This window comes from Hevea brasiliensis, chromosome 9 (assembly GCF_030052815.1).
Source record: "Hevea brasiliensis isolate MT/VB/25A 57/8 chromosome 9, ASM3005281v1, whole genome shotgun sequence".
Taxonomy (NCBI): domain Eukaryota; kingdom Viridiplantae; phylum Streptophyta; class Magnoliopsida; order Malpighiales; family Euphorbiaceae; genus Hevea; species Hevea brasiliensis.
Window position 1 is genome coordinate 14,567,188 of NC_079501.1, and position 15,914 is coordinate 14,583,101.

General features: G+C 35.6%; 1 non-coding gene across 1 annotated transcript; it reads right to left on the reverse strand.

Moving 5' to 3' along the window:
- Positions 1-5,708: 5,708 nt before the first annotated feature.
- LOC131183635 (small nucleolar RNA R71) lies at positions 5,709-5,816 on the reverse strand. Its single transcript, XR_009151675.1, has one exon. It is a non-coding gene; the product is annotated as a small nucleolar RNA R71 (small nucleolar RNA).
- Between the last annotated feature and the right edge of the window lie 10,098 nt (positions 5,817-15,914).

Below are 15,914 nucleotides of genomic sequence, written 5' to 3' on the forward strand. Positions count from 1 at the left end.
ACACTTAGCAGTAAAATTTTAGACTGATATGAAAACCCTTTTAATTAATTTTACATATATATACACTCTCTAAATCCTTTTCTTTAACCACACTCTCTATGCTGTGTTAAACCATTTTTTTATGAAGGGATTGAACGAGTAAGTAACTAAGTTAAACGTGTTAAATTATTATTATTGTTCAAGTATTATTTCTTCATTGGGTGTATATAATATAAATTTAAATTTATATAAAAACGAATTTAATTATCATTAGATTAAATTTTTATATTAAAATATATATAAAATTAATTAATATATATATATATAAGTCATGAATTTATATATAAAAATTTAATCTAACAGTGAATTAACTCTTTTTTGTATAAATTTGAACTCTCCATAGACATACCCTTCTTTTATCTTATTATGGCAGTAATTTCTTTAAGCATAACAACAAAAGTACAAAACTAGCAATGGAAACATCTTATGCCTACATATGCTCCAACATCAAAAAGCTAGTAAATTATTTAATCATGGCACGAATACATATACAAATCCTAGCTAGCTACCATTATAATTATCTTATTCTTTATGGAATACAGAAAATACCCACCACAAAAGAAGGGTAAGCCACTCTACCAGCAAAAAGACATTTCATAAGTCAAACATTGTTAGACTAACGAATCTGTAGCTTAGTTGTTAAATATATAGAGAAGTTAAAGAGTTGTTGTTCCTGGAATCACTCATTGATTTGTATACCAATTTGGCCTTTATTCTAAGCCTAATTTAATACACTCACCTAATTTGAAAAGCGACACTCTCATTTCTTTTCCTTGTCTGCTATGGCCCTACCACCTTAATTATGTATTTGTACGTATATTCTATAATTATGCTTTCGAATTAAATTCATTCAAATTATAATATAATCATATCCACGTTAAACACATCTAACGTTTACTAATCAACTAAGGCTGATATTTGGGTAATTTTCAAATTTATGAAGTTTATTTCAGTACGAATTCAGGGTCAAATAAATAATAATATAAGGTTTTCCATGAGACCGTCCAAACAAATAAAACCATCTATTTTCCAAGTTTCGACACACCTCTCTAACATCGTCACCTTGCCTTCCAAAACGTCCTCTTTCAACCATATTTATATATATATATATAAGCACTCAGAAGACTAAAAAGCCCTGTTTTTTTTTCCAGATCTACTTCCTTCTACAACCACAAGAATGAGTCATAAGGTGATGGGTTACTCCAAGATTGGGAGGAGATGCCATAGAGTTGCAGGCAGAGGCTTCAGGCTAAACCCAAAAAGATTTTCAGTTCAGAGGCTACGTGCCAGGTTCTTCTACTTGTTCAAGCTCTTGAGTAGATGGAGATCTTCATATGGTCAAGCTTTACAATCTTTAAAGAGAGGTATGATGAGGATAAATAATTATAGTATCAAGAGAAATAGCAACAGCAACAGCAGGAGGCGATTAGTGGTGGAGGTATCCGGCCACAGCTCCGGTCGAGGCGACTGCAGAATGAGAACGTTCTGCCGTTCTAATTCTTTCTATTCTGAAGCCATTGCAGATTGCTTGGAGTTTATCAAGAGGTCATCCCTTTCTGTGGAGCAGAAACAAGCCTGCCCAAGATAGGCCATATATATATATATATATATATATATATATATAGTACTATGATTTTTGTATAAAAGAGAGTCTCTGCTGTCCGTTTTTGGGTTCAGTTATTTATTGTGTTAGTATTTGCTAGATTTTTGCTTGCCTCCAATCTTTGAAGAGTGCTCGGAAACTTGATCCCTTTCTGTTCTTTCTTTGTAATGTATATATGCCATCCTGCCATGGATTTTCTTGAGAAAAAAAGAAGTTAAATTAAGGTTTGAGAGATTTATATATTAACTATAATTATTGTTGGTGTTATTATTGGTTTATTTATGGTAGATATTATCCTGTGGTGCTAATCTTGGGAAGGTTCACAGTAGGTATGAAAATGAAGATTCTAAAGCTTGTATTACCACCTAATCCCATTGCCATAATTTGACTAAACAAAAGGGGAGATGGTCAAGACTAAAAAGCAAAGCTTTTGTTGAAATTTAGAACGAGGTGCCATTATATTTTGGGAACTTTATGAAAAGCTCACAAGTTATGCCTTAATGATGATGCTCATCTTTAAATTATTTTACTGAAGAAAAGGAGGTATCTCTATAATCAACAATCATGCTGTTGCATGCACCAATTAATTACAACCTTTTTGCTAATATGTTTCACAGTGGCTTGTTCATCTGAAAATTGGGCTAAGCTCACAACAGAATAGCTTCATGGGTGGCCCAAAATTATAGGCCTTATTCAAAGAGATTCAAGTTTTGGGTGCTCAAATGAGATAGCAGATACAAGCCTTTTGGAGTCTTTTATCATTAACTCATTAGGTAAAATATTTCCAATTTAGATGATTCCATTCTTATAATAAAAGTATAGATGGAATAAAACGCATAAAATAAACAATATCAAACTCTTTATACATCAATACTCATAAAAAAACCTTGAACTGAAAAAAATACCCTTATAAAGATTTGAGAAACAAAATAACAAAATTTTTTATCTAATTTTACATACATAAATGTTGTAGACATGAGAGACACGTTGATCTGTGAATATATTAGTTTAAATGTTTTTTTTTAATTGCAAATACTAACGATTGCATTTCATGGCTTATAAAAGTCAAGATACAAACTTGGGCTCATAAAATAAACAGTAGTAGAAATCACGAAGGCCTACAAAATCAAGTCTGTAACAAGGCAAGGCAAATCAGTACGCCAAGAATTCAGCCCACCCCCAACTTGGAAAATCTATACTAAATAGAGAAGGGAACAAGACCACATTTCAGCGCTACCAACTGTCTGCCACACAAAAACTTGACCACTGATTGAGAAGCTGGGTAGAGAACATATCATCACCCACTGTCAATGCTTCAATTGAACAACCTGAGCAACCAAAGGCCATCCAGATTTCCAATGGAGTGCCATCCAACCAGCAAAGGAACTCTTAAGTCTCCACAACCCAAAGGCTAAAGCACAACTTTACAGCTCAAGGAAGGTGACGTAGTAGAGCCTCTGGCCTTTCAGTCTCATATAGTCTTGTTAGGGTGAACTTCTCGCAAAGATGGAGAAGTATAAAGCCCCCGAGGTGCAAATGTCTAAAACAATATTAACTATTTCCCTTAAGCAGAGCACAACATCCAAACCTAAGAGAAAACATCACCTGCAAGCATAACTACTAACACTATTTCCTACCCATAGACCTTCAGCAAGTCGCCCTCTCTATGAAGATCAAGGGTCTGCTGCCAACAGGACAACCTCAAAACTATAAACAATTAACTCGAGGTGGGTGATGCATACATTTTGCATAATCATTGAGGTTTAATTTCATAGCCATTTTATTTGATTATTAGTCATTTTTAGCTAATTTCATTAGTTAATTAGTTAGTTTTTCATAATTGTCGATTTTGGATTAATTTGTAATTTTTACTTTGTTTTGTAGGAAAAATGGTGTTTTTGAAGGACTGAAGAGAATTTTGCCATTGAGGAGTGTCTTCTACCAAAGATGTCAAAAACAAGTTTTCGTGAAATATGCATTGACCAAATTGTGCATAACTTGCCGCATAAGCTATGCAGATTTGCATAAGGAGAAAGATCACTGCTCTGTAATCCACCAAGTGTGCATAAGGAGACAAAGATAGCTTATGCACATTCTCGCCTCCCTTATGCACCTTCACAGAATTGTGCATAACCTATGCACCAAGTCATGCGCTTTTGCATAAGTGGCCTGAATCAGCTAAATCGCATAAGGGATCGCATAACTTATGCACCCACTTATGCATCCCATGAAGAGTTCATTAATGAGTCACAGGTGAGATTTCCTCAAATAATTCCTCCTAGAACATACCATTTTAGGGCTCCATGTCGGAAAAATGCTATAAATAGTCCCATTTTCTCATTTTAGAGGGAGGAAAGGAGAAAAGAAGAAGAGGAGAAGAGAGGCAGAATTTGAGGAGTCATTTTCACCTTCCACACCATTTTTAACCAAGATTTGCAGATTTCTTCCTTCCTTTACATTTTTCTACATTTCTAGTGTTTAATTTCTTACTTCTTAGCTTAGATTAAAGCTTTATTTCCATTTAAACTCATCAAATATTGTAAGCAATATGGATATAGAGTAGTTTACTTTTGATTCGGAGTAAGGGATGTAATATTTTAGTTATTTTTGTGGATTTGAGGGTTAGTCCCAATTTAATGAATTTATGAGGTTTAATCCATTTCTTGTGTGCTTATTCACATGCTTAATGAAGGGCCCCATTAAGTTATGTTCTTAATCCTTGGTTGAAGCAATCGAAAGGAGAAAACCAAGTGATAGTTAATCAAGAAATTGACTTAATTAACTTAGATCTAGAAATAGACTAAGGGTTAAGAGGGTTTTAATAGATTGATTAAAGAACCTAATGGGTCTTGGTTAATTTTAACTCCACGAAAGTAGGATTAAGTTAATTAAGGCACTCTTTGTCTCACTCGAAAGAGTTTTCAAAGGATTTTAGAATTAATCTCCTTTAAACCCATAAATTTCATGGATTGTGCTAGATATGGAAAATAAAAAAATATCATGAATATGAAATCCCAACTCCTAATCGCCTTTTTACCATTGTTAATTTCTAATCGAATTTAATCATTTGCCATTTTAAATATTGCCATATTTGAACTTGCTTATTTCAATTTGATGCAAATCTTAGTTTAATTAATACATTGTTGAATAGAATATTAAATTTGCACATTTAGATTTCATACTCCATTACCCATTAATTCATTATTTTAATTTCATAAATACTTCAATTTAGTTAACTTTTATATCAAAAATTCAATCATTAACACAACTCCTCGTGGATCGATATTTTCTATACTACTTGTACGACCCGTGCACTTGCGGTTGGGACGCATCAAGTTTTTGGCGCCGTTGCCGGGGAGTTGTTTGTTTAAGATTGAATTCTTGATTATTTTAGTTGTTTTTTAGTTTTATCTCTGTTATCTTTTCATTTTGTGTTTGTTTGTTCTTTTTCAGGTACTCTTAATCTTTTATGAGAAGAGCTAGAAGCACAAGTGATACATCCTTATTATTCAACCCTGAAATTGAGAAATTTTGTAAGGCCAACAAGAAAGAAACCGAAAAAGAAAAGAAGCCTTGATAGAAACTGAATTAGAAGCGGACATGGTGATGAAAGAATTAGAATTGGTGTTGGTAATGCTGGAAATGGTCAAAATAATGAAAATGCAGCCCATGGTGAAGAGGTAGTAAATGCTAATCTGCCTAGGGGAAGTATGATGGATCATGCTTTTCCTCGTTTTGATGACTTGAGAGAGAGCATAGCAAGACCAAGAATTGATGTAAATAGTTACAAGATGGATTTTGGAGTCCTTCAAATGATTCAGAATTCTCAATTTGGGGGTCATCCTTCTGAAAATCCACACACACATCTGAAGAAGTTTGCTATGATTTGTGACATGCAAAAACAACCTGGAGTATCTGATGATGCAGCAAGGCTAAAATTGTTTCCATTCTCTTTGAAAGATAGAGCATTGGATTGGCTTGATTCTTTACCTCACAACTCAATTACAAATTGGGAGCAGCTCACTGATGTATTTCTTGCCCAATACTTTCCACCTTGAAAAACTCAAGAGTTGAGGAATCAAATGATTGCTTTTAGACCAAGAGAAGATGAGACTCTTTATGAGTCATGGATGAGATGGAAGGAGTTGGAGAGACAATGTCCACATCATGCCATTCCCAAATGGATGATAAACCAGAATTTTTACACAAACGTCACTCCTGCTATCAGAGGGATCATTGATGCTCAAAGCGGAGAATTCATCATTAAGCATGAAGATGAAGCTTATGAGTTATTAGAGAAAATAGCAAAGAACAGTCATCTATGGAGTAGTCCAAGAGGGTCAACTCCAACTCAAAAAAGGCAAGTTGCTGAAATGTATGAGCTTGATCCATTCAACATGATCAATGCCAAATTTGATGCACTCACTAATGTCCTTGCTAAGAAAATGGAGGATTTAAGTATGCTAGTCAGTTCATCATCATGCTCTGGAAGTTCTCAACAAGTTACTTATGCAGTATGAACAATGAGCTGTGGAGTAGATTATCCTTCATATGCTTGGAGGAATCATCCCAATTTTTCATGGGAGAATCAGCAAAATCAAGCTTCAACTCAGAACTTTCCATCACAACAACAAGAGCATCAATACCAACAACCTAGGCAACCACCACCTAGTTTTCAGCAAAAGAATGCAAATACTGCACCTTTACCAAGACAGCAAGAACAAAGTTCCACCACAGAGGCTTTATTACAACAAATTCTTGCTAATCAAATTAAGCGTGATGAAGAGTTGAGAGAGATGAAAGCAAGGCTGGAACAAATGCAAACACACAATAGGATGCTGGAAAATCAGATTGCACAACAAGCATGCTCATCAAGTACCAATTCTATGGGGAAACTTCCTAGTCAAACAGAAAATCCAAGGGAGCAATGTCATGCCATCACACTGAGGAGTGGTAAAATAGTGCATACTGAGAAGAGTGAAAAAGCTGAGAAGAGAGAAAATGAGAAAGATGTCAAGGGAGATGAAAAACAAGAGAGTGTAGAAAAAGGTAAAGAGGAGGTTGAAGAGAAAGAAGAGAAATATATACCTCCAGAGCCTTACAAGCCACAGCTTCCCTTTCCACAGAGATTTCAAAAAGCCAAGCTTGATAAGCAATTTGGGAAGTTCTTAGAGGTTTTGAAGAAGCTATATATAAATGTGCCTTTTATCGATGCTCTTTCCCAAATGCCTTCTTATGCTAAGTTTTGAAAGAAATTCTCTCAAACAAAAGAAGACTTGAAGATTATGAGATCAGAGCCTTAATCGAGGAATTCAGTGCTATCCTACAAAGGAAACTTCCTCCAAAGCTCAAGGATCCAGGGAGTTTTTCAATTCCATGCCATATTGGGGAATCATGTTCTATAAAAGCTTTATGTGATTTAGGGGCTAGTGTAAGCCTTATGCCCCTCTCCATCTATGAGAAGCTTAACATGGGAGATCTTAAGCCAACCCACATTTCTCTTGATTAAGTGCAGATCAATTAAATATCCGTAAGGGATCTTGGAAAATATACCATCAAGGTTGGAAAATTTTACATCCCGATTGACTTTGTCATTTTGGACATGGAAGAGGATTCTCATATGCCAATCATTTTGGGAGGCCATTCACTGCTACACTGGTGCTTTGATTGACGTGAAAGGTGAAAAGCTTACTCTTAGAATCGGAGAGGATCAATTAGTCTTCAATATTGGCAATGATAAGAAGAAGCAACATGAAGATGTAGACTCTTGTTTGAGAATTGATATAGTTGATGAGTTAGTAAAAGAGCACTTTAGAAAGAGCTATCCGAAGGCTTCTCTTGAAAGTTGTCTTATCCATGAAGGGAGTATCAATGATGAAAATCCAAAAGAGGCTGCATTTGCACAAGATTTGAATAGTAATCCACCTTGTCCTATGGCACCAATCTTTCAAGTTGAGCAAATGGAGAAAAGTGAAGTAAAGCAACCATCTCTCAAAGAAAAAGATGCACCAAAGGTTGTCAAGAAAGAAATGGTCGGATTTTTAGACAAAGCAACAAGGATCTTCTCATGTGATGGAAAGAAAATGAAGTATAGATTCATTGAAGCGCCTATTGGAAACAGAGGCAATAAATTCCAATTTCAGCCACCATGAAACATGAAAAGAGTCCAGCTAAGGACTATAAATTAGCGCTCTTGGGAGGCACCCCAAGTTCTTTTATTTTGCTTTTGCTGATTTACTTTTATTTTCATTGCTTTTGTTTTATCTTAAATCTCCCCAAATTCAATTTTTGACATTATTAAATCTTGTCCCTTGTAGATGTATATCAATAAAGAAAGGCTGGTGAACTATTGGGAGCTGCAATCTGGTTATTGCAGAGGAAAAATGCAATCTGCAGAAAAGGAAAAGTCTGCAGCATGATTCTGCCCTTGAGCCGCAACTGGTTTATGCAGAGAGGAAGAAGAAATTCTGCAGCAAAGAGGGTGTTTGCAGCAGATGGCTTGTGTTTTTGGTGAGGTTGGGTGTGAGACTTTTAAGTATGTGTGATTTTAATCTTAATATGGTGGTAAGTGAGTCATTTTTGCAGTTTTGAGCTTCTTTGGGTTGTAGGATTCAAGGTAAAAATGCTGCATTTTCTTGGCAAAACTTGGAGACTTCATTTCATCATTTGTGGTTAGATGCAACTTCATGCAAATTTTATGGAGTTTTATGTGCTAAATGTTGATTTGCAGAATTTGTCTTAAAATGGCATAGTTCTCAAAGGTCTTTTATGTAGGATCCATTTTTACATGCTTGTGAGATGCCTTTTTGATATACTTTGTATATATTGATGTGTTTTTGGTGAAACTTCTCATGGTTTATGCTTCATGGAATTATATTTCCTCATTCTAGAGTATTTTTCACACTTGCAATCCATGTTCTATTGCATTCTTGATCTTGCTAACTTGTGCATAAGCAACTGCATAGCTTATGCAATCCTGCATAACCACAATTCTTGCCATTTTCCACCTTTATTGCAAGTGCATAAGGAGAGTGCATAGCTTATGCACTTCTGCATAACCTCATTTTGTCAAATTTCATATCTGTCAAAACTTGCATAAGGTGAGTGCATGACTTATGCACATTTGCACAACTTCAAATTCTGCATTTTCTCTCTCTGCCGAAGTCTGCATAAGCAGAGTGCATAACCTATGCACTTCTGCATAACCAAAAACTCTGAATTTCCAATTCTGCCGAGGGGTGCATAAGCAGAGTGCATAACTTATGCACTTCTGCATGACCAGAAACCCAGAAAAATCAAACTTGCCGAGGGGTGCATAAGGAAGGTGCATAAGTTATGCACTTCCGCATAACCAAGAACTCCAAAAATTCAAACCTGCCGAGGGGTGCATAAGGAAGGTGCATAAGTTATGCACTTCTGCATAACCAAAAACTCTGAATTTCCAATTCTGCCGAGGGGTGCATAAGCAGAGTGCATAGCCTATGCACTTCTGCATGACCAGAAACTCCAAAAATTCAAACCTGCCGAGGGGTGCATAAGGAAGGTGCATAAGTTATGCACTTCTGCATAACCAAAGACTCTAAATTTCAAAACCCACCGAAGAGTGCATAAGGAGAGTGCATAACTTATGCACTTCCGCATGACCAAAAAAAAAAAAAAAAAAAATGCAACCCTTATTGCCACTCATGCATAATCGCACGCTTATGCACCCCACTTATGCACATGTTATGTAAAAGTTAAAACCTTCTGATACTTGCATAAGGAGAGTGCATAACTTATGCACTTCCGCATAACAAAAAAAAAAAAAAAAAAAATTTTTGCAAATATTTTACATAGCCTATGCAACCCTTATTGCCACTCATGCAGAACCGCACGGCTTATGCACCCTACTTATGCACATATTTTGGACAACACTTTACTCTGCATAACCTGTACAGCCTCTTATGCATCACCATTATTCCTTGAATTCTCATCTGCTCTATACCAGGTAACTCTTTCCTTTTGCTCTTAAATTTCACAATTCCTGGTAATTTCTCTTTACTTTGAATTTTGATAATGCACTACTTGAGACATTGAGGACAATGTCTAATTTTGAGTTTGGGGGTGCACATTCATTTTGATTTTTGCTTCATTTTTTTTACATTTTGAGTATAGGAACATCTCATCCCATTTCATTTACATATATTGTAAATATTTTACATATACATCCATACATACATATACATAACACATTTACACACACATTATACATCACTTAGAAATTATACACTTTGCACACAAATAGACTTCTTCCATTTAGTTAATGCATTGCTCATTTTTAGGAATCATGCATCATGCATTAAATTCTTTTGCCAAATCCCTTGAGTATTGAAAAGTTGCCTATGAGAGTGATTTGACTTACCTTTAGTTGGGTTTGTGGATTGAAAGTTTCCTAAGAGGTGCAAAGTTTTGAAGTGTTATCCCTTGCCTATATCTTCTTAGCCAAAAAGCCACCCAACTAGTCCTTTAGAGATTGGAGTGTTTAGAGGGAGTTATTGGATATAAGGTAGTCAAATGATGTCTCACCAATCCTAGAACAAATTTTCTAAACCTTTCAAGGCGAAATATCATATTATACTTGAAAAGAGAGATGATTAGGCATTCTTTGATTTAAACCTTCTCATTTTAAACCTTTGGCCCTTTTTCCTAATTAAAATTGACCTTTGAAAACCCCTTTGAGCCTTTTTATCCCTAATTTTTCTTGAAATCCTTATTGCTACCTAGCCAATGAACCAAACACTCCAACCCTTTTCATGAGAATAATATTGAATATTAGGTACACTTTCTAAAAAATAAAAATAAAAGAAAAAAAATAGAAGAAAAGGGAGAAGAAGTGCTTGTCATCTTGTAAAAGTGCTAGTATATGTGCTTTTCACTATTGCCATTCAAAATGAAAGAAATCCACCCAAAGTATTAAAAGAAATGAGTTTGGGGGTGGCATTTTTAGGGACAATCATCAAAAGAAAATGCAAAATACAAGTCTAAAGTATCAAAATGTCCCTCCATTTTTATGTGTTTTGTAAACTATGCTAGCACTTGACAATTCTCATTGTGTACTTCTCTCCACCATATATACAAAAAAAAAAAAAAAGAACAAAAATAAAAAATTATAATAAAATAAGAAGTGTACCTTATGTTTAAAAATTGAAAATATTCTCATGCTTTGAATACTTTTTACCCATCTTTCTTCTTAGCCTCATTTTAAACCCCATGGCCTCATTACATCCCTAAAAAGACCTTTGATCTCTTGATAGTACTTGCTACATTAGTGGAGATAGGAGTAGGGAATTTGCCTATGGGATTGGAAAACTATTCATCTATTCATTCAATTCTATCATTCCATGTTGAGATACTTTGGTTATCAATTGTCCTAGAATTCTTTTTGAGCATGACTATCTCTTTTGATTGGTTGGTTTGGGGATTTTGAATGATAATTGACTTGATGGCTAAGCGGTGAAAGCTTGGATAAGCATTAGATTCTTTACATTTTGAAGGATGGGTATATGGATTGTTAGTATGGCTAAAGGTGTGTTTAGTTACTTTAATAGGTAATTTTCATAGCTCTTTGGATAAGGCACCCCTAAAAATTTTGCATTACATTTTAAAGTTTGATTGAGGAAAAGCAAAAGCTTGAGTTTGGGGTATTTGATGCATACATTTTGCATAATCATTGAGGTTTAATTTCATAGCCATTTTATTTGATTATTAGTCATTTTTAGCTAATTTCATTAGTTAATTAGTTAGTTTTTCATAATTGTCAATTTTGGATTAATTTGTAATTTTTACTTTGTTTTGTAGGAAAAATGGTGTTTTTGAAGGACTGAAGAGAATTTTGCCATTGAGGAGTGTCTTCTACAGCCAAAGATGTCAAAAACAAGTTTTCAAGCTGAAATATGCATTGACCAAATTGTGCATAACTTGCCGCATAAGCTATGCAGATTATCATAAGGAGAAATATCACTGTTCTGAATCCACCAAGTGTGCATAAGGAGACAAAGATAGCTTATGCACATTCCCGCCTCCCTTATGCACCTTCACACTGTGCATAACCTATGCACCAAGTCATGCGCTTTGCATAAGTGGCCCGTAACCACCGAATCGATAAGGGACTGCATAACTTATGCAGTCCCATGAAGAGTTCATTAATGAGCTGGCAGGAGATTTCCTCAAATAATTCCTCCTAGAACATACCATTTTAGGGCTCCATGTCAGAAAAATGCTATAAATAGTCCCATTTTCTCATTTTAGAGGGAGGAAAGGAGAAAAGAAGAAGAGGAGAAGAGAGGCAGAATTTGAGGAGTCATTTTCACCTTCCACACCATTTTTAACCAAGATTTGCAGATTTCTTCCTTCCTTTACATTTTTCTACATTTCTAGTGTTTAATTTCTTACTTCTTAGCTTAGATTAAAGCTTTATTTCCATTTAAACTCATCATATCTTGTAAGCATTATGGATAGTGAGTAGTTTACTTTTGATTCTGGAGTAAGGGATGTAATATTTTAGTTATTTTTGTGGATTTGAACTGGGTTAGTCCCAATTTAATGAATTTATGAGGTTTAATCCATTTCTTGTGTGCTTATTCACATGCTTAATGAAGGGCCCCATTAAGTTATGTTCTTAATCCTTGGTTGAAGCACCGAAAGGAGAAAACCAAGTGATAGTTAATCAAGAAATTGGACTTAATTAACTTAGATCTAGAAATAGACTAAGGGTTAAGAGGGTTTTAATAGATTGATTAAAGAACCTAATGGGTCTTGGTTAATTTTAACTCCACGAAAGTAGGATTAAGTTAATTAAGGCACTCTTTGTCTCACTCGAAAGAGTTTTCAAAGGATTTTAGAATTAATCTCCTTTAAACCCATAAATTTCATGGATTGGGCTAGCTAGGGAAAATCCCAAAATAGCTTGAATATGAAATCCTAACTCCTAATCGCTTTTACCATTGTTAATTTCTAATCGAATTTAATCATTTGCCATTTTAAATATTGCCATATTTGAACTTGCTTATTTCAATTTGATGCAAATCTTAGTTTAATTAATACATTGTTGAATAGAATATTAAATTTGCACATTTAGATTTCATACTCCATTACCCATTAATTCATTATTTTAATTTCATAAATACTTCAATTTAGTCAACTTTTATATCAAAAATTCAATCATTAACACAACTCCTCGTGGGATCGATATTTTTCTATACTACTTGTACGACCCGTGCACTTGCGGTTGGGACGCATCAGTGGGAGAGGAAACCACGGTCGAGCTAAAACACATCATCTTCCCTGCTCTGAAGGATAAGGAAAGCTAAATGGAGAGCACACTTTGCAAAACATGAGAGGAAACCAACGATGAGTAAAACTGGTTGAGAAGATTTTGGCTAATTTTCACCATCGTCCTTGAACTTTAAAAATTATTTCATTAAAATCTTTTAACTTCAATTTGTAGCTCAAAAATTCTCTAATTTTAATTTGATATGCCATGAAGTCCTTTTGCCCATATTTCTTTTAGGACTCTGACAAAATGATGACCTATCAAGTCCAAGCTAATATTTTTATAATTAAAAAAAAAAATCTCTCCTCCATTTGGCACATTCTATATTACTTCCTTCTCTCTCATACGTTTTGACTTAACAATTCTCTTCCTTTCATCACCTCACTTACCTATCTTTCTTACCTTCATTCTTGACGTCCCTCTTTATTCTCCTCTTTCTTCCCCATTGCCTCTATCGCTGCTCACCCCACTTCTGTCCATCTTCTCCTTCTAAAAATCTTTTAAAACACCCTTCATTGGCCTCCCTAGGACTTGCCAAGTCACCTCTCCCTAAGTGCCTGCATAGTGTCACGGGTCCAGGTTTTAGCCCTCACTTGGAACTGTGTGGCACTTGGCTTGAACTCTTTTAAGACAAGTCAGCCAAGAGAATCTATTCAATATGATGAATATATTAGCATGGCTTGGCAAGCCAATTGGGAAAAATATCACAAGTATCACATTTCAACAAGCATCTCAAGCATAATAAAGAACAAGGCACCAAAATATCAAGAACAGGCTACTTCTTTCATTCATTAGTCATAATCGATACAATTAAGTTGGTTGTCCATACATAACTTGTAGGCAGGGGGGAACCTACAAGGAGTAGTAGGACAAGTACTCACCATGCCAGTGGCTAGCTATACCGGTTGCTTCATGGTAGTCAACTAGTCACTCCCCCCTAAAGAGCATTAGGAACACAATGAGGTGTGATAGGAGGAGACATCAATATGCTTGAGCCATCACATCCCCAAATTACATAAATAGAAAATAATTACAAAATATCCCCTTTAGTCCCTGAAATTTACATATTACTACTTAAACTTTCTAACCCCCTGACATTCTCCCCACTTGAACGGTCGACGTCCTCGTCGACTAAGCTTATGGCAACTCTTCAATCTTCTGTGCATGTGGTTGTAAGATACGCGATGGGATACTGCCTCATTAAAAAACCTTGATCAAGTAAAACTCAGTGGGAAAAAACCTTGGTGAAGGAAAAAGAGTGCAGTGCGTATTTACAACCAGGATTGCACTTGCAAAAACTCTCCACTATACTGCCTTTGTGGTTGGATGTCTGTTTCTAATTTGATGAGGTACTCCTTGTATGCTTGACGCTGGGTGGTTTTAACAACTTGCTCTTGTAGGATTTCTTCTACAGCTTGGTTGACTAGTGCTGTGTAAACGAAAGCTAATCTAGCGGGTTTATCACGGCTAGGATCCATCTCTTCTGCATGGTGTTGTTTTGTACTAGCAGCATGGCAAGGTGATTGAATCTTCATCCATTTTGATAACTCTGCTATGTAAGTTAGCTGGTCGACGCCGATAATCAGTGACATTGGCTTCTTATCCCTGTGAATTAGTCTCTTGTATGCGTTGGTTCCATATTTTTGGCACTCCTTGTGAGCTGCTTATGGTCCTTGGCTTTCATATGTCCACTTCTTCATAAGTCTGTATGCTTGAGGAATCTTGCCTTTGTTAAACATATGCCTGAAGAATTTGACTTTGGGTTGCTTTAACATGCCTTTCTCTCTCTTGTAAAAGAGTTTATTCTCTTACACCTTCTCAAAGCTAAGTAGAGATATTCCTCTAATGTGTACGTATATGCCATGGTATCATCAAGGTGGACCACCACAACTTGTCGGGATAATCGCAAAATACCTGGTTCATTGAAGTACAAAGATATCCAAAACATTTGTTTGTTAAAAAGATACAGTAAGAAGTGTTAAAGATACTTATACCGTGTTACACATGTGGTTTTGGGTTCAATCTTCCCATACACATTAGTTTCTTTAAGCTTGCTTAACATCTTCCCCGAATTGGAGAGAATCAATATCACTTTCCTTTCGTAGATGGTAGTATAACTTGTAAGCATTGCACAAGGTCGGTCTCCTTTGTTCGGTAGTTAATTTTAGCTTTTGCTTCTCCAAGGCTCTACAGAGCATATGGTATCTACCATCAATGGAGCACTATCTTCTTCCTTTGTTCTCTCTTTTGGGACCCTTCTCCTCTTCTTGGATGGCCTTTTAAGACATTTAAACACCTTTGTAGGAACATTATAAGATGCAATGTACTCCCCACAAAGAGAAACACTTTTGATATTCTAAGCTCAGCTACTGTTAAGTTGTTTGATCTCTAGTATTGATTACTCTACAATCTTGCATAATAGTGTTCTCTTCCCCGATTGGTTAGCTTGTCTCCCTTTATTCCTCTAGGAATGGAGTTGCTTTTTGGATTACTCCCCCACTTAAAGCCTTGCCCCATTTTCTAGGGTAGTTGTCTCGACTTTTCTATCATGATCGAGCTCTTATTTAGCTCCTTCACTTACATCTCATTAACACATTCTTTGCCAAAGTTTCACGTCTACTTTACCATACCCTTGCTATCTTAGCATGAGAGTCACAAAGGTCCTCACATATTCCTGGATTAGAATCTCATTAACTCGTATTGTGTGTTATGTGCTACCTGCATAAGGTAAGGATGGTGCATCCAGTTCTACTATTATTCCTTCCACTTTATCATGCCACCACAGTTAGCCCTCCTTTAGCTAAATACATTGGCACTATCTTTTTAACCTGTCTTCATGGAAATCATTTTGAGTAGCATTGGAATATAATTTCATGTCATATAAAAGGTTATTTTACCTCTCTCGCATTGCGAGTACCACTAAAGCCTTTGGTTTCAAAATTTCCTCACATTAGGATTACT